Source organism: Epargyreus clarus, unplaced genomic scaffold (assembly GCF_041222505.1).
Source record: "Epargyreus clarus isolate Ecla_fem2 unplaced genomic scaffold, WU_Ecla_fem_2.2 ptg000023l, whole genome shotgun sequence".
Lineage (NCBI taxonomy): Eukaryota > Metazoa > Arthropoda > Insecta > Lepidoptera > Hesperiidae > Epargyreus > Epargyreus clarus.
The window spans coordinates 5,709,173-5,729,560 of NW_027332230.1; the positions used below are offsets into that span (position 1 = coordinate 5,709,173).

The 20,388-nt window shown below is 33.7% G+C and overlaps 1 protein-coding gene across 3 annotated transcripts in view; it reads left to right on the forward strand.

The window, feature by feature from the left end:
• LOC140751989 (uncharacterized) overlaps positions 1–20,388 on the forward strand; it is a 190,834-nt gene that overhangs the window by 142,765 nt on the left and 27,681 nt on the right. For 2 of the 3 annotated variants that reach the window (XM_073086154.1, XM_073086156.1), the window contains exon 4: positions 11,163–11,191. The exons of the other annotated variant lie outside the window; for it this stretch is intronic. The gene's annotated coding sequence lies outside the window, so the exon portion shown is untranslated. The remainder of the gene's footprint in view (positions 1–11,162; positions 11,192–20,388) is intronic. 3 annotated transcript variants of the gene reach the window in all.

Sequence of the window (20,388 nt, forward strand, 5' to 3'; positions counted from 1 at the left end):
ATGCTGTGATTACGGATTTCACAGACTATAAAATTAGTTTAGATTGAACGTGACCAATACGATCTTCTAATGCCTCCATGTTCAATGTACTCGTATTTTTATTAAAACTGATTTCATTATAGCAAAGATATTAAGCTATCATAATTATGAATAGGCTTCGGAATGGTCACATTTGACCTCTCAATCCCTCCGATTGATCTGGGGTTCAAATCCTAAGAATGCAAATCAGATTTTTCAAAATTATATATGGGAAACTGGGGACACTTGATCCCCCGTTTTGTTTTTTGACCACTATTTGGTAAATATTGATCCGATTTTAGATATATTGGTACTGAAATACGTGGAATTTCATTGGCTATACTAAGTATAAAAACTAATGATATCGGTATATAAATTTTGTAACCAGCCCACGAAAACTTTGTATAGGGAATGATACCATGTGTCCCATATATATGTCTGACTTGATCCCCCCCCTCTGGAACACTTGATCCTGAGGGAAATAAGTCTCCATATGATACCAAAATGATAAAGAATATGTTAAAATTGATTTATCATTGATTTATTTGCTTAGTAGATAAAGTACAAACAACAACAACAACAACATATCCACTGTTTTGATAAATCACATATACGAGTAACTATTTCAGCTAACATTACTTAATGTTCCTATTATCACAGAATCTTAAGGTTTATATTTTTTTCCTGCACCTTCTATTGTTTTATATACTCTAGGCATATTGAACCCTGAAATTATTCAAAAATAAACATTAGTGGATGCTTGATGCGGGGGATCATATTTCCCATAAGAAAGTGTACCAAGTGTACCCTAGCTATACTGTGGTTATAAAAATATATTGTAAAAAAATCGACTACTATTAACACTTTTCTATGGAACAGACGTTTAAAAACATAGATAATGAATAGTTTAAAAGTATTACTTACCCAAGATAAGTTTACTAACCAATTATTTAATCAAAATAAAAACTTACGAAAAATATTTTCCTGCGACACGAAACACACAATCATCCGCCATCTGCTTAAATATCAAATTGGACAAGAGTACCAAGTTTAGAAAGTTATAACGTATCATAGCAACCAATGTTGCCACACTAAAATCATATAGCGTTCACAGAAGCTTTGTAAATACAGTGTACCAAGTCTCCCGTAAGGATCAAGTGTCCCCAGTTTCCCCTACGTTCTCTCTGAAGTCCAATTCACTTGACCAGCACGGTGGACTATTGCCTAAAACTCACCCCACTTTGAGAGGAGACCCGTGCCCAGGGGACCAGTAATAGGTTGACGACATCGTTATAAAACGTTTTAAAAGTCTAGAAATCCGAGAAAACATCGCAAAGCCGGTTTGCAGGCAGGCAAACGCAAATTGCAAGGGGCACGAGGGCCCTTAGGGCGCAGCCAGTAACTATATTATCTACGTACGCTGCGGCTCTCAGAACATGCATGTCTACGAATAATGATGCGACCGCATATCGGGTTATTCCCAGCACGGAAAGGTTTCGGTTATTAGAAAATGAAATATTTTTAAATTTTCCTACAATTGATAATAAAATGGATTTTCGGGCTCGTACTTACGTAGTAACTATTTATTAATCTGTGCTCGTACTTAAGAGTACTGTAAGCAGTAAGGTTCAAATTTGCCCCTTCTTTTTGATATATCTTTAAAATTAATTTACACTGATTAATCATAAAAATACTCTTAAAAGGTCCCATAATTATCTGAAAGGTCCAACGATACATACCAGTCAGCGTGGATTGTGACCTTAACCTTTCTTGCTCTTGGAAAAGGGCTCTTAACAATGGGAGAGTATGACGAAGAATTTTTTTTTTTACTTTTCTAGGCTCAACTTCGACATTTTTTTCTGTTTTCCAAGAGGGTGCGTGTTATCAGCGTTATAATTCAAATCAAATTGAAAATATCTCGTATGTGCAATCTGAATACTCTATAAAATTCAATAGTAAATTTTAAATAAAAGTCATTCATAAATTCTTTAAAATCTTCTGAAATTAATATATCAAATGTATAGAGAACGAGAACAACCCTTACGACGCACGCGTGACTCCGAATAAGAGATTGTATTTACGTCATCACATTAAAGGACAGTTAATCCTTAATTATATCACAAAAACCCCTTCACCCGCCTTACAATTTGTTTACACCCACATTTATTTACAAAGTATGATTTCATCTACTTTGTTACATAATGTGCGGCTTTCTTCGCATGATTTTAAATATGTACGCTCTATTTTTAGTGTCATAACCTATCTCATTCTTCATAAATATCACTATTTGCGGGTGAAAATCCCACCTAAAACCACTAAATATGTTAGCTCGTACACTGTAGCCATGTTAAAGTCCGTTTTTATAATCAAAATATTATTTATCTATAATACTTGTTAATGAACATAAAAATTTAATAATATAAAATAAAATCTTATATTTTACAATAAATGATAATCAGGTCAACTTTGATAAGATTAGAATAACAACTAACCATGAATATCCGAATTACTCTCATAAAGAAATATAATATCTGTCATAACTTATCCGTTTTGAAAACAGACACACAGAGAATTAATTCAAGAAAATGAAACAATATATGAGACAGCATAATAGCCTTAATCCGATACGTAATATAATAATATTTGTGTATACGTAAGATAATAATCAGAATCATAATTGACATGGGGTTGAGGCGTCGAATATGAATGTATGCGATATTTACTGTAAACGCGATGATCCTTTCATGAATAATTTATTCGGAGCGCCGACAGTTAGGTGAACGCTGTAATTATGTAGGAGCTGTCGAAGTGTAATTATAGAGGCGATACAGCGTGCGAAGATAGGCCCGCGTGCGATATTTGATATCGCACGAAAACATGCAAATGAAAGGATCACGTTTACAGCCTGGGGCGGCCCACGACTATCATCAACGTACATGTGTCGCGGACCACACTGATCTGGTATTTGTATAATATTAAACTGATATTCTAATTTCTTAATCTACGTAGGGTATGACAAGGTTAAATCTATGAGTATTTTGATAAACGAGACAATTTACTTCCGAATTTTAAGTATGGTAGAGTCGCTTAATTTGGCAGCTAAAACTGTGAATTCGAAAATGTTTTGGATTTTCTTGCTACGAGTAAAATGTTAAAAATATGTATGGCTATAGGCCATACATCTTGAAAGTCTATGAAGTATATTATTTAATACTTATAGATGAGAATAGATCAATAAATAAAACTACTCATTTAATCCTATAATAAATAATTTAATGAATTAACTCTTAATGTAAATAATGCACTTAAGAATTGTGAATAAAAACAACTTCACTAATATTATACCTTCCGACCACGTAAAATGTAATAAGTAATTAAACTTGGATTGCCTCGGAAGCGGTCAAACCCACATCATAAAACCGCATATTCTTGATTTCCTAGTCACCATGTAAGCCTACGTTACATTTTCCATACACAGCTATTACGCGAACGATAAACATTCGCCGTTTAACTTCCTACAACTCTTTCCACCTGTATATGTTTTTCTAACTATAATATGTGCCATCTTTTGAAAAATAAATATTGTTATCGCTTATATACATTTTATTTCTTACTTTTCCATGATGATAAATTAAAGTTTAAATTTACGATAAGTTTTTAACAGTGAAAATGTGAATAAATATCCATGTTAAAGGGATTTTTTCTCTTTTTATCTATTAGTAAATACAGAGTTAGACGTAAAATAGTCACAGCAATTGAACAATTGAAAGATAAGAAAAAAAGTAGTGCGGTTGATCCATAATCGTCAATGGAAAGGGTAAAATTGGCCCTTTTGCGTAAGACTTTTAGCCTTTCCCTTGACGATATGGTTCTATAACCTTTTAAACTTCGATATAAAGTAAATTATATGTAAAAGTATACCAATGGCTGCGTTGTTTAAAATATCTAGACATTACATACGTTTCCAGTTTTCCGAAAACAAAAACACGAAACTGAACCTTTATAAAAAAATATAATTTTGTTCGCGGAATTGTTCTAACACTTTGAAAAGCCTATCATTAAACAGTAAAATGTAATAAGTGTAGATCGGAAACCACCACAACGTATACACCACAATAACTTCCTAGTTCTCATGTAACTGAACCATTCATCTGATGCGCGACCATTACGTGAATGAGAAACATTAGCTTGGCTTCCTACTGCAAATTGTCTATCATGTATCTATAGAGGGATCTATAGTTACCGTGGCTGCAACTCATATTAAGTCCCACTGCTTGGTACGAGTGGAGATCCATCACCAAGTCCAGGTCTCCAGGTCTTCAAATTTGTAAGACCTGGATCGTACCCTACCACACTGTTTAAATGCCTATTGATGGACGAGGTGCGAGTTAGTGGGTTCACCAGTGGTTCCTGTTGGTGGTTTCCGATGTTTTCAAAAATGACTTACAACCACTGCTTTCTTATCTTAAAAAAAACTTAACGTACCTAACTACAGAACCTTATAACATTTTTCCTCTGGTGGTCACATCCAAGTTCAACCGCGCCCGACGTTAAACTTCTTACATTATTTAGGATCTACAGAAGCTGCGTAGCAATGCGGGAATTGTCTCGTGTTTGTGGCCAAATCTTTTACATATATCAGAAATAACTACAGAATTATGTTTTTTTTTTTATAATATAGGAGTAGCAGACGAGCATGCAGTCCACCTGATGGTAAGTGGCTACTGCCGCCTATGGACATCTGTAATCAACCCCAGTAGATATTCCTACCTGAGGTCGGCCACAGATGCGCCGCTATCCCTAAGGACTAAGCTGGAACGCCTCAGAAAAGTCAGTCTCCCTTACCACACCCTTCAAACCGGAACACAGCAGCGCTTAACACTGCTGTTATTAGGTAGAAATAGGTGTGGTGGTGGTGCCGCCGGAGTCGAACCACAAAGGGTTCTACCACCTTTAAAGTATTAATCTCTTGTTTAGTGTGGTTTAACAAAACTATCAATAAAATAAAAAGTAAGTATCGTTTAAGTCGAACTCATGTATACCTACTAGAATTCTTCCATGACACGAATGAATTCTCATCTGAATAATTATAGCTTCATTATTTTAAGAGTAGGTTAAATTTAGCTGGCTTTATTTAAACCATGCTGATCAATATTCGTCGCCAGTCAGCCGTGAGGCTACATTTTGATACGACGAAATTAAATTTTGTCATGTTGGATAAATAGAAACGCGTCATCGAACCATCAAGTAGCTATTAATTTGGGACTATATTTTATATGAAATTAAAGTAATAAATGATCATGTAGTATATATTGTGAATGCTGATTGACTGACATTATGACGACCATATTTGTTCTTAGTGTCAACACAGCTGCGATTGGCTTCTGGTAGAACCCCAAGTCGAATTGGAGTTTAAAGGTGGTAGAACCCTTTGTGGTTCGACTCCGGCGGCACCACCGCCACACCTATTTCTACCTAATAACAGCAGTGTAGCGCTGCTGTGTTCCGGTTTGAAGGGTGTGGTAAGGGAGACAGACTTTTCCGAGGCGTTCCAGCTTAGTCCTCAGGGGTAGCGGCGCATCTGTGGCCGACCTCAGGTAGGAATATCTAATCCTATCTGGGGTTGATTACAGATGTCCATGGGCGGCAGTAGCCACTTACCATCAGGTGGACTGCATGCTCGTCTGCTACTCTTATATTATAAAAAAAAAAAAATATATATCCATGAGCGTCAGACCCAACATGCTCGGTGCTACTTCAGTCCTATAAAAAATGTAATGTGGATAGTTCACTGGTTCCCTAAGGCCATGTGTATTAATAATTATATTTTATGTTACATCTTGTACGTGTAGTCCTACGTAAAATATACATACTTGTTTTATCTACCAGTAGTAGTAAGATTAACCCGGGGGCACGGTTATGCTTCTTCCACGAGGATCTTCACTCTGGAGAATAAAGTTTGAATCCAAAGCATGACATTTCACCCGTGTGCAATTGTGCATATTATCAAATCTTTTTTACTTATCACTAATTTTAGTGCTTATAAAACGTAAGATTTATAATTCTTATAGTTAAAATGTAAGATTATTTTGATGTGAAATTGAAATGTGTTTTTACGATACAAAAACTACACAAAATCTAAGTGTGAATTGGAAATCTTAAAAAAGCGTTTTCGGTAAGAATTTTAAAGCGTCCTCGGCAAAAGTGCACTATAAAAATTTCCATTAAGAAAAGCAAGCGACAAAAATAGCCAAGTGACTCTCCGGAGCCCGATCTAAAGTTAATCCTCTTTTTAATAGCTATTTCTTTATGTAAATATTAATTTGCAAAAAGTATTCCATTCATTCGCCGCGCTACTATCTTGGATGAAAAATCTATTAACTGAACGTTACAAAATATAAAGAGAACCTGACTCCTTTGTGCATATTCAGCGAAAATGCAAAGTTGGTTCAGAAAATTTTACTTACATATTTTTTGGTTTTAATGTACTAGAAGATATTATAATTCTTGACAGCGTTTCTCAGTAATTATAACCTAAGTTCTTTACGCTTTGAAAATTTTAAGTGTAATTTTCTGTTTTATTCCAAAATATAAAATTAGCCAACCAGCTAAACCAGCAAAGTGACATAATGGTAGTATCGACATAACTACCCTTAGATAAGTAGATTACTAGATACACCAGAATTACCTATACATCGATTGAGGCGGCATCTCTGACAAACTTAATTTTGACTTATCATAGAATAAACTGACTCTGACTTATTCATCTTGGTTTGAACCGTGGGTTAAGTTGACAGATATGATTAACTTAATCCCAGAGAGCAACAATGCATAGAACCTAATGTACGCCCGTTAGTAATAACATTCAATGTTAATTATTTTTTGGCTACCAAAGATCAAAATTAAAGAACGAAATTGTCACATTTCAATCTTTAGTAATCAAAAAATAATGATATTATAAATAACGGGTGTAGCATTGTTTATTTGAAACGGTTAGTATTGGATATTTTTTTTTTTATAAAATAGGAGTAGCAGACGAGCATGCAGTCCACCTCATGGTAAGTGGCTTATGCCGCCCATGGCCATTTGTAATCAACCCCAGATAGCATCACGGCCACAAATGCGCTATCCCTGAGGACAAAGCTGGAACGCCTCGGAAAAGTCTCCCTTACCCTTCATATCAGAACACAACAGAGCTTAATACTGCCATTATGAGGCAGAAATAGGTGTGGCGGTGGTGTTGGCGGAGTAGAACCACAAAGGGTTCTACCACCTTTAAAGTTAGGATTGCCTTTCATCCGTTGACCTCTTAAGTTCATATTGTTAGCATTTCTTATTGCTTCCATCATATGAAACAACCAACGAACGCCATTCCAGTAACAAACACAATCGCTAAATTCAATAAACGTCCTCCAGTTAGCGGTTATATTATCGTAATATAATTCGTGTGAATAATCGCGTGTAATATCAGTATTATGCGAGGTTAGGCACGATTCACGTACATAATAGGTATAGAGAATGCGCCTGCGATGCTTAAACTATTCACTTTGTGAGTAACATCCGCTAAATGTCTATCGTTTGTCCATTTTATAAATAGTATTATATTATTTGTAGTATAATAAATAGTATTATAGTATTATATTATGTAGCTATAAAAAATTAGTGAAATTAAGTTACACTACACTTATTTTTTTTTTTACTGATATTCAGTTAGATGAGATAAAATTAAGTGATTAAGTTTTTTTCACCTTTGTAACTTTTACCACAGATTAATAAATGGTTACTACCTTTTACGAAGCGTTTTATATTATTAAAGTGCATATTTCGCAAACTCTATATATTTCTAAGTCGTCATACCAGGTTACAGGCTCAGTAAATATAATATGGTAATTATCCACATCCACATTGATAGGATTGAATCAATTCAAAAGAAATTTATAAAGTTTTTAGATTTCAAAACTCACAATATCTCCACTTCCTATATCGAAGCTTGTAAATATCACCGTATTGTCTCCCTTGAGCAGCGCCGTAAACAGTGTGACATTATACTGTTATACGACATCATAACTGGGAAAATAGATTGTAACGAACTTTTATCCCTTATTGACCTCAAGGTACCATCAAAGCATTCTAGACATAAAGCCATTATTTAATATTCCTCGTGCAAGAACCAATTATACACAAAATTCAGTTTTCTGCCGCATTATAGATACATATAACAAACATTATTCAAACTTAGACTTCTTTTATTTAAACAAAACCTCACTGAAGAACGCAATTATAAATTTGCACCTAACATTACAATGACAGACATACCCACATTGATATACACCACATACACCTGACACACACACTATTTAAGTCAACACAACCTTGTTATTTGTTTATTAATAGTTTATTGTACCAACTTGTAATTTTAATTTCTCATAGTTATTATTTAGTGTAATCCATTTTTGGCCATATTATATGTAACAAATTGTAATCTTCTTTTATTGATGTGTAACGCTGTTGGATTGCCAAACAAATGAATAAATAAATAAATAAATAATATGATAATTACATGATAAATTAGATACGTGTTTGAACCTAACTTTTTATTTAAGTAGATAACCACTTGTTTTCTGTATCCAGGACACAAATATACTTGTAACTTAGATATACGAGTGTATAAAGGATTTTTTTGTTATGATGTCCTATTTAGCAAACTTTGAGCACCTATGGCCGAAGCCCTCCACATCAACTATCGAGAAGCGCTTGCCGGAATTCGTCACGTATCGCGTATGATATGTGACCTCCGCGAGGATTTAATGAACATCTTTAGGGCTTCGTCACGAAACTAACATAGCTACGTTTATTATCGTTTTGTGTTTAATAATTCCACTCAGGCATTAGATTTTAGTAAGAATCACAATATTCTTAATGTCATAAAATTTATTATGATTTTAAACAGCTAAGCTTATAATAATATTTAAGAACAAAAACCCGAAATTATAGCCTACAGTCACTCCTGCATGACGAATCCAATGAGACCTCATATGTTAAAATCCGTCAAGTCGTATGGGTTGTAAGATGTGGCAAGGAACGAGAGATTCGTACATACATAGTACCTACATACATGCGCTCGAAAATAAAAAAAAGTAAACAGTATCGTTTACATTAATTATAATTATCAAACAAGTTTTAAAAAATCAGTGATAGTTATATGACTACTAATTTAAGATATATATTTTAAGTTGTCATAAATACCCACCTACAGAGAAAATAAAGATTATCTTCTTGGAATCCATGTCACATAAATACTAACAAAATGTAAAAGGACTGTATTATCGCACTGAGAAATCACCCTGAAAAAGCACTCAGAAAAATTATTTCTTTATTTGAATTTACATTTGCTCGCGTCGTTTTTTAAAATTGCAATTTTATCCAGTAGTACTTTAAGTATGTACAAAACATTTTAAAATACAATTGTACCTACATATATGTTAAATTTAAATTACAGTGATATGTACCTAAATTTAATTTTAAATAACGTGTAAGCAGAACAATTAAAACTTTTTTATCACTATGAAATATACAACAAAATTACGGAACCCATTAATTCAAAGTGTATTGATGATTTTAAAGCCCACATACAAATCCTACGCTATAAACGCGTTAATAGCATTAGACACGTCAATTAAAGCTCTCTGATAATACAAGAAAGATGTTAATGGACGCTCACGCTGTTTAATAAACAATTGTGTTGCCTGCCCTTGACTTATTGATGAAAATAGTCGAGGTTCTAACATAATAGTTTCTTTATATAAGCGTACCCGCGGTGATCCCCCGCGTTCCTCGTTCGAAAACCTTTGTACCTCATTGTTGTGCAAAACAAAAGTACTACAAAAACTGCCACTACCGTAACAATAATACTGAATAGAGGAAGAGATATTTTTAATAAATATATGATAATTATGACAATTATGACACCCAAAAGTCAATCACCTCTGCCTCCCTCACCCCACCTCTCCTTCCTCTCCATGTGTCACCGTACCTCACCATTGCTTCGGTACCCATTAAAGCATCTCACAACTGCTCCGTTAAAACAGTTTTTGTAATAATAGTATACGATAAAAAACAAATGTGGAAAAATAATTAGTAAATCTATTACTGTCTTACTCCTAAGGGTCTCCTTTCAGAGAGGGGGATTTAATAGTCAACGGCTTATCAAGCGAATTTGTAGATTTCATACACCATTGATATATTTTTAAAGATTTCTCAGTCGTGTAGGTTTCTACAGGTTATAGCAAATGATGATTGATTTGCATTCGCACTTATAATATTTGGTTTTTCTTTAAGCAACGTCCAAATTATATATGCAAACTATTTATTTCTTAAGTTATCTTGTACTGGTAAACAAATTAATGCTTAAAAACAACAACGCTTTTCCATTTCGATTCACACAAACACAATTAACTTATCTTAAGATAACTGAAGGCGATGAAGACATATAGCTGAACAACACAACAATATAATATATCACGAATATTCATGTCTTCATTAATTCTCGGATGCTCGGAAAGGTCACACGAGTCGTGTATCCTCAGCTCAGCTGTCAACAACTAATATCAATTTTGACAACATAAATTAGAATACGTGAGGGTCTGCTGATTATTGTTTTCTGTTTCCAACAATGATGCACGACCTCCACTTGTCAATGCACAGGGAAATGTGTTAACAGTCAATCAACGTGAATTGAACTGATGCTTATTGCGTACACAAGCGATGAATGCAAATCGAACTGACATAGGCGTCTGTACATTACGAAATCGATTGTCGATATAATTATAGTTCGAAGGTGGTAGAAACGTTCGAGTGGTTCGACTCCGGATACAACACCGTCACACCAATTTCTGCTTAATAACAGCATTGTTAAGTGTGTTGTGGTTTGAGGGTACAACGCATCAGACTCTACTCCTATCTGGGGTTGATTATTGATAGTGATATCTATGGGTAACAGCGGCCACTTTATACATATACTTGCAACAGTCTAAGTTGGCCCTAGTTAGTCCTTTATAAGTAATTAAAGTAATTAGGGTCTTTTGTAGGTTAGGCTGAAAAGATTAAAATTTTATAATACTAATATTCGTTTATTTTCATTTCAGATCTCAGCACCAGACTTTAACTAACGACCGTAAGTAAACTTTATAATAAATATATACAGTTGACTTAATTAAATCATTTTCTTAGCTAATAGAAAACTAGCACTATATAGGCTTTAGCGCCGAATAATCTAAACACTGCTTCATTTCATCGGGTCTCTCGAAAGCATTTCAATGGAGCTATAATTAATTTATTAATTTAGAACAGTAAATAAAGCTCTCTGTTTGCTGTTGTTAATTAATTTAGGGATTCCAAGTGAATGTTTTATGAATTCGGCCGTTCTGAAGGAGGTGAAGTGAGCGCGATACGACAATGGGTTCACGATGGGGTGACCTTGTGTATTACATCGATTCAATCAAAATATTGAGGCAAAGGTTATCTGAGGAACCCACTGAGCTATGAGCTTAGTCATACTTAGGGTTGGCACATGGCAAAACTTAAAAAGATGAAGATTAGGTACTATTGTAGTACTTCAAACCTTAAACTTATGTAATGTGTAGGTAAATCCTTAATTAATGTTAAGGTAAGGTTTGTTTTGTTATAGTAACTGTAGAGTCGAAATAAGTATTATTTAGTATAATTATTTGATAAATTGAAGCTCTTAAAGTTTATACTAAATTGACACTGGTTGAAACATAATTAAATAGTGGATACTGCGATGACCATAAATAGTGCACCAATGCTTCAATTACCTGTTGTCACAGCCCTGATAAAAGCCTACAGATCCATTGTGCTTCACTCCTACTTGTCGATGTCAAAAGATCTCAAACCTCATTCGAACCGAATACCATTGGAGTCACGGTCGATCACTCACTGAATTAGGATCCAGATTTGTATTCAAACGCAAATATTGCAGTTATGTTAGCCTCAAATAATAATATTTTAGCGGCTAATAAAACTGCAATATTTATACAAACATTTATTATGTTTGCGATTGTTTATATTCTTTTTCAATTTAAACGTAATGATCCTTAAGGTGATTTTACGACTATATAATGACTCTCTGAATATTTTTTACTGCTAATATAAGCGATGAGAGAATATAATTGACTTTTAGTAGACTATGATTGATATTAATTGTATTTAATTCTGATTTAGCACAAAATCATAGGTGGGTACAATAACCGGTTATTTCTTTTGATTCGATATGATAGAACGCTAATACTATGATATATGTATGCATTTAATTTAGACTGAGGTAGTCCATTCGTAATTGGAGTACGTGTTCTCGTAGCCTCACATTATTATACCGATTTTTTTTTTATAATATAGTAGTAGCAGACGAGCATGCAGTCCACCTGATGGTAAGTGGCTACTGCCGCCCATGAACATCTGTAATCAACCCCACATAGGATTAGATATTCCTACCTGAGGTCGGCCACAGATGCGCCGCTACCCCTGAGGACTAAGCTGGAACGCCTCGGAAAAGTATGTCTCCCTTACCACACCCTTCAAACCGGAACACAGCAGCGCCTAACACTGCTGTTATGAGGCAGAAATAGGTGTGGCGGTGTTGCCGCCGGTGTCGAACCACAAAGGGTTCTACCACCTTCATAATTTATTCGCAATAGGTCGTTTCATTATTTATTTATGCTCTATCTTAATAAAAAAAATGTAAATGTAAATCTGAAATCTTCATTCCACTGGATTAATTAATTAGGTAGAATGCAAGTGATGCGCTGGCTCAAATGTCAAAATATAACTACAGATTACTGCTTCGCTTTGTGATTTGACCACAGGGGTTGGCACTCAAGAAAACAGTCTATTTGTAATTCATACGCTTGCACGTCCGTCTATCACCGCTACCGAAATAGAACTGAGTGTCGACCGACAGGTCGCATTTATTATACAATCCGTAGGTAGTTTTATGTTATTTTATTACTTATGTACATAACTATGCTGATCATCAAAACAAAGCGCCGATTAACCAATGGCATGACTCACAACCGATCTAATCAACCCGTCTAAGACGACAGCAGATTAAGTTCAGGTTTAATTACAAGCTGCCGTTCCACTTCCTATGCACTATCTGTACACGGTAGTTGTAAACTTTCGCATAAGCTTGCGTGCTGAAATATGGTCGCAGCCGAAATTCTGAATTAACCGCATTAATTTAGGATCGCTTTAAATAACGCTGTTTAGATCTAGGGCTTAAATAAAACACAATACATAGAACTTTAGGCAAATATATTTTTTTATTACTAGCTAACTAACCTCACTAAAAGGTTATTTTAGAATAAGTACATTTTTTATTGCTAGAATGGGTTATGTCTTTTTTCCTTTTTTAGATTCGCTTTGAGGGTTCCATGCATTGGTAAAAACGAGCCCCCCTTATTAAGCCTCCGCTAGTGTCAGTCTCTTACAGGGCTCTATTTCCTAAACCGTAATTCACTTCATTTTTTTACAGCCTGTGTAACGTTCGTTATAATAACAAATGCTAAAAATATATATTAAACATTTTAGTACAAAAGTATGTTTACTTAAATATTTCATGGTATTACAGAACCATCGGCGTACAAGTTTGATTAGCACTGATTTAAATAAAGAACAAAAAAATATCTTTACATCAGTACTAAAAATTCTGTGTCTGTAACGTTAGCACTCGAAATTTCCCTTATCAATGTCATCTTAACATTTAAGCGTATAATAATTTTTTGGTAAAATATGTCACTTAAATACATAGATTAGTAAAGATTACTCACTCCTAACAAGAAAACGTAACCAGTTTTGACAATTGAAATAAAATAGTTGCGTAAAAAAGTTTTGCCACGTCTCCGTGCTAGAATGTCCCTAAGATATTTGAAATAATTATTTATTTATTAAATAAATTACGCAGTATTAATTATTTATTCGTAAATTTCTCTAAAAATGTTTTTATTTGTCAAGAATTCAATAAAAGAACTTACAATTAAGCCGTTTGTGGCTTCATTTAATTTCAAGGCAGCGAAGTAAATTTACTAATCTATGCTTACATACCTAAAAAACAAACTCAAAATTGACATCTCTCTGCATTACAAGCGTTAAAAGCAATAACTGCTACATAATCGAAAGCTAATCTACGGATATCCAAGTCAATCAACGCAGTAATCCGATGATAGATCTGAGATGGCGTGGTGACGACACGTGTAATAACCTCCGTTTAATTAAAACGCGATAGACTAATAAACAGAGCGGGAGCGAGTTGCGGTATACGACGAGATTACATCCGATTAATTGGTATACAGCTCAGCCTTGAATGGATTGAATATTGGAGTTATAAATAAAAATATTTCTTGGTCCAATTCACAACTTTTATTATTCCCGCGCAAAATACAACTCTGCAGCCAAGAGCGTTCTTTTTCTTTTTTTTTATGCTAATGCATACGATCGAGTAACGCATACAGCCAGTGATTATATAAATGAGCACTTATTATTATAAAAATAACACATCATGAAAATAACACAAAATAATTAATATAAATAATATTATAATTAAATTACTTGAATATATCTATCTAATCTATCAGATGGAATAAAAATATAAAGTCTCATAGTGAATAAAGGGTGGTATTTAAAAAAATACAGGTAAAATTATTTAATACCAATACCGTCTTTTTGACTAAGAAGTAACAAGCAAGCATGCGTTCAATCTGATGTTGTGGTCACTGCCGCCCATATACATCTACGGTCGATCACAAATAGGATTGAAGGACTAAGTTGGATTGCCCCGTAAGTGTCTCCTGTCCCTTAGCTATTAAAACTTCAAAGTTCATTATGCAGAATTAGGTGTGACAGTGATACCTCCGAAGTTGAAACAGAAATCTCATAAATCTATCAACTCTTACATAATAAAGACCTTTCACGTAAGAAAACGAAGACATTTTTTCTCTAATTTTCTTTAAGCTCTTGGAAAATTAGTAAATACTTACTAATAAACCGTTGTCGATCTTTCCAACAATAGGTTGTAGCCGGATTTACTTTGTATTTTTATTAATTAGTACTGTATAAGCAATACTACCTAAATATCTCTATTTTTCCATTATTTTAAAATTACACGCTTCATAATTGGACTTCCGTCTCGATTTACAAAAGTATAATAATAAAAGCGTGTTAATAAAATAACGAGCAAAAAATACATGGGAGTAGGTATTGCGGAACTTATAATTAAAATTCTAAATATCAGTTAATTACTATGGGTGGATGCAGAAAATACATGTTTGATTATTGGAAAATCAAACGATGAGTTGGATGGCAAAAACATTAAATATTTGAATATTAATACACGCAGAGTGAAACATGTAGGTAACTTTTGTTTTTTCTTAATTATTTAAAACTTATTTTCAACCTGTCTAGTTTTTTAGTCTCAAAAAACATTAAAGGAACATTTAAACGCACTTACGCAATATTTACGAAAAACCTCATCCCATAAAAAATACTCGGTCAAATATTCAAAATATCCCAATTTCCAGGAAAAAATCATCTCCAGTAAATTCAATCAGCAACGTGCCCATCCCTATTGGAAATAACATTTTCAATAATAATTCGATATTTTTATTGTGGGAAGTCGGTCTGGCGCAGGGCAAGCAGAGAGAGTGTCGCGTGAATGTTAATTCTTACCGATTAGTATTCAAGGCAAAACAACAACTAATAAAAAGGAGCCGCCGTGGGGAAAATTGAAAATATCCGCAACCGTCAGGAAAATGAGGAGACCTCTTCGTCACGCCGTGAAATTAGAATTGCTCCAAGTTTGCGGATTCACGGCACGTGGCGCCCAAAGTTTGTTTACGTTTCCATTTGATTATAATCTAGCTCGGATCTCCATAACGAGGAGATACCGATATCGACGCTGATTATAGATGATTACCGGGAACTTTTTCACGGTGACTACCAAATAATGCGTGGGATATTACCTATATTAAATTGATTCTTGAATACCGACAAGATATTCTGAGCATGAAAGATATTATTATACATACCTTTGACATTTTAAAGTATATTGAAGTAGTAAAATATAAGCATTTGTGTAAATAGACACTATATACAAATTTTGATTAAAGGGATGTGCAAGTAATAATAAGAAACACATTATCCGGGGCATTCCAGCTTAATCCTTAAGAGTACTAACGTATCTGTAGTCAAACTCAAGTGGAACGCTAATCTTATCTGGGACAGTTTCCTATACCATTAGGTAGACTACATGCTTGTTTATTACCTCGATTTTATAAAAAAATATATTATGTGCTACATGTGTCGAAAACGGTGACGCATATAAACGCACCACACCCAAACCCAAAACTAAGATATAGCCCCAAATGCAACTTAAATCCAACGATAGCCTTCATAGTACACGTCTTTAGTGAATAGTTTAGGTAGTAACCCGTTCATGCCGTAACAAACTGCCGGCATACTAAACGCCAAGATGAACTCATCACTTGCAGGTAATTGCAGTGACTCCATTACTGCGAACTACTCGTATTACGTTGCAACGCACACCGCTACGAACCCATCAAACCTAACAAATTGCATAGTCGAATAGTATAAAATCACTAGCTTTATCAACAAACCGTAATTATGGAAAAAATCTACGTTAATAATTTAAATTGTAAAAAGTATGCATAATCTCAAAACAAACGTAATGAGTTGTCATTTAATAAATTATTTTTGTCGTTATCTGCCGTTTCGTAATAACTAACTCCTATTAATATGTAATCAACCCATCCCACGTTTTACCTAGTAAAGATCGAAATGTATATATTTTTTTATAATATACAAGTAGCAAATGAACATTCAGTCCATCTGATCAACTGCCATCAATAATCAACATAAGATAGGAATAATATCCTATCTGAGGTCACAGATGCATTACTAACCTTAGTAAACTTAACTAAGTTTGATCGCCTCGTATAAGTTTCCCCTTACCCCCTCAAACTAGAGCACAGCAGCACTTAAGACAGGTGTTATGAGATCAAAAATTGTACCGGTGGTGCCTCCAGCGTCGAAACAGCACTACGAACTTAAAATGATTATCTGTAATATATTTTATAGAAAACATTGCAATACTTTTATTTTAATCTCGGCCTAAGCTCGCTCCCACACTCTCGCTAATGACACTGTGACATAACCGTGTGTTAGCATGTATAAATGACACATCCGGCTTCGAAGTTAAACGATACAATCAATGTTATGAAGTGAAATGAGATATCAAAGACATGGTACAGATAATCTCATTAAGTTGTTATTGTACGCACGAACGCTGAGCGTGACTGTACTTGTAAAATAAATACAGTTGGATTCGTATGACAGTGACGAGTACAAAGAGAGTTACTGTCAAAAAAGTTTGTGTTTATCTAAAAGCTTTGTTTCAGATTAGTAAGTATAGTGACTCAGTGAATATTTGACTGTGTTTCATAGTACACAGATGTTTACAATTACACTACAAACATATACAATACACTTTATTTCTACAAAGTTAACCCACAAATTGCACCCATACCATTATTTCCACCATTATTACCACCGATAGCCTATATTATATGTGATGAGTTAAATATGTAAAAAAATATGTGTTCGACATCTATAATTCCAAAATCAAACCAGGAAACCTTTATATTGAAAATTACACGTCATTGCTATTAAACCTACCGTTGATACGAAAGATTGCAAATGAATAAAAATATTGCAAGCTATAAGCAAGATGTGAATAATTATATACTGAAGGAGGTCGTCAGGTTAATGTGCATTATCTTGTTCAATTGTAACCCGCTAATGTCCACAGATTATATCGCATGCATCAAACGTAGGACGTGATCCATCGGAAATTGGCGCCATTTATTTCGTGGCCATTTTTAATAATCTTTCGAGGCAGTAACGTATCATTTTACGACCTATTGATCATTTTTTCGCGTGATCGTTAAAATTCAATTTCTGTAATATTTTTGTATTATGTATTACGAAAATTTATTACAGGTTTTTACAGGAAAATTTATTTTACAATAGGAACTTATGTGAAATTGTTATACCCATGGACATCTGTTAAAAAAAAATGTGAGCCGTCACGGGACGCCTGGCAGATGTGAAACATCGACATTATTTTGTAAAAGTAATATGCAGAAAAGAACATATTGTGATAGGAACTAAATATGTCATAATGATAAAATAAAATATTACGATTTTTTTTCAGATAACGATGACTATTTATTGAATAGACATTTATTTTCATTAAATACAAAAATTTACGAATTTATTTCAAATCGTGACTACTTAATTCGTTTAATCAGTGACTTCGGTAATAGTTATATTCGATGTTGCCTCTGAGGACGGTATTACTGTGACAATTGGTCGATGGTAACTGAAGTATGTTACAAAAGTATTGGACATAACATTATCAAGATATCTAATAAATACTTTGCTGGCGCTCAAAACACACCAAATATACGCGTGCTTAATGCACAGATAAATGCATACTTTAATTATAAAAAAATAATTAACTTACTGATGACTTGATGGTGTGTCATAGTGTGATTTTGCTTTCTTTGCAGGAGGCTGATCACTTTCACTCTCTAAATTATCACGGTCAGACATTTTATTATTAGAAAAATAATTTGTTTTCAAGCATTGATCTATAACCTGAAGTTACGCCGCAAGCGGGCAAAACTTGAAACATACAAAATACGTCAAGTGGTGTAAAACGAGTTAAAACGACTCCAGTCGCTCTCGCGCGGCGTAGTAATACACACTAATGTCACTGAACACGTTAAACGTCATTATTTTGAATTTTAAGCCTCAAAATGCCTTCTTGTGCAATGCGTAAATGCAAAAATTATGCTCGAAAAAGAAACAAGCTTCATGGAATCACCTATCACACGTAAATAAAGAGAAATTATTAAATTTTGTTTATTTTTCGTGTTCGATCCGCCATGATTACGTGAGTAACCAGAAAGAGACAAAATATGTTTTTGTCAATGAAAGTGATAAAGACGCAAAATGCATGGTCATAGATCAACAGAACAGAAGTGACATTTTATTGAAGCTCACGATGTTCATATGTCGTATGTTATAGTTTAAGATCCCACTGCTTAATTTTTATATTAGTGTGTTTTTAGTCAAAATATAACTTTTTATAGTTTATTTTAATAAAATAAAAGCGATATATGGGAAATTCTGTATCCTAATCTCTAAATTTTCTTCGATACCTGTGGTAAATAATAAAAAATATTACCATAAAATTTATATAGGATAGTATACGGTATTTTAAAATTTCTTTAATTGAATAAATTAACCTAAACATAATTTAATAAACAATCTTTGTATAGCCAGAAATTAATCCTCAAAAAGACCACGGTAAGATTCGAATCTTATATATAAAATTCGCATGTCACGATGTTAGTTACTTTACTCCTGCGAAACTGCTTTACTGATTTTCATCAAAATTTATATGCATATTCAGTAAGTCTGAGAATTGGCTACTATCTATTTTTCATATCTCTTAAGTGATAAGGGTTGTTCACCCTTAACATTTTTTTTATTTATATGGCAACACAATGTTTGCTGGGTCAGCTAGTACATAACATTTATAAAATGTACACAACTTTGCAATTAATGGTCGTGTGTAAAAGAAAATAATAAACATAAATTAGTAAAGATACTTCGCCGCCTTGAAATTGAATGAAGCCACAAACGGCTTATTAGTAAGTTCTTTTATATCACGGCGTGCATAAATGGACGTTTTACGCACGCTTCGCGTGCGCAAAACCCCCATTTCCGACCCCGTAATATAAAATTTTATACAACACGCGGACGAAAAATGTTTTTCTGACTCGCACTCAACTTGTCAGAAAAAAATTTTTCATCCTCGTATTGTAATGTACTATTTTTTAATTCTTGACAAATAAAAACATTTTTAGAGAAAATTTACAAATAAATAACTAATACTGCGTAATTTACATAATAAATAAATAGTTATTTCAAATATTTTAGGGACATTTTAGCACGGAGACGTGGCAAAACTTTTTTACGCAACTATTTCAATTCTCAAAACTGGGTACATTTTCTTGTTAGAAGTGAGTAATCTTTACTAATCTATGATAATAAATATAAACAATTTTTAAATCGTATATTTTAAACCAGTCGATACATCTGTATAGATACATTCTTTCAAATTATATATTTATATAATAATAATTTATTTAGTTAAACTGTACTTTAACATTTCTACGTAAACGATGTACTAAAACTATTATCGACAGTTTT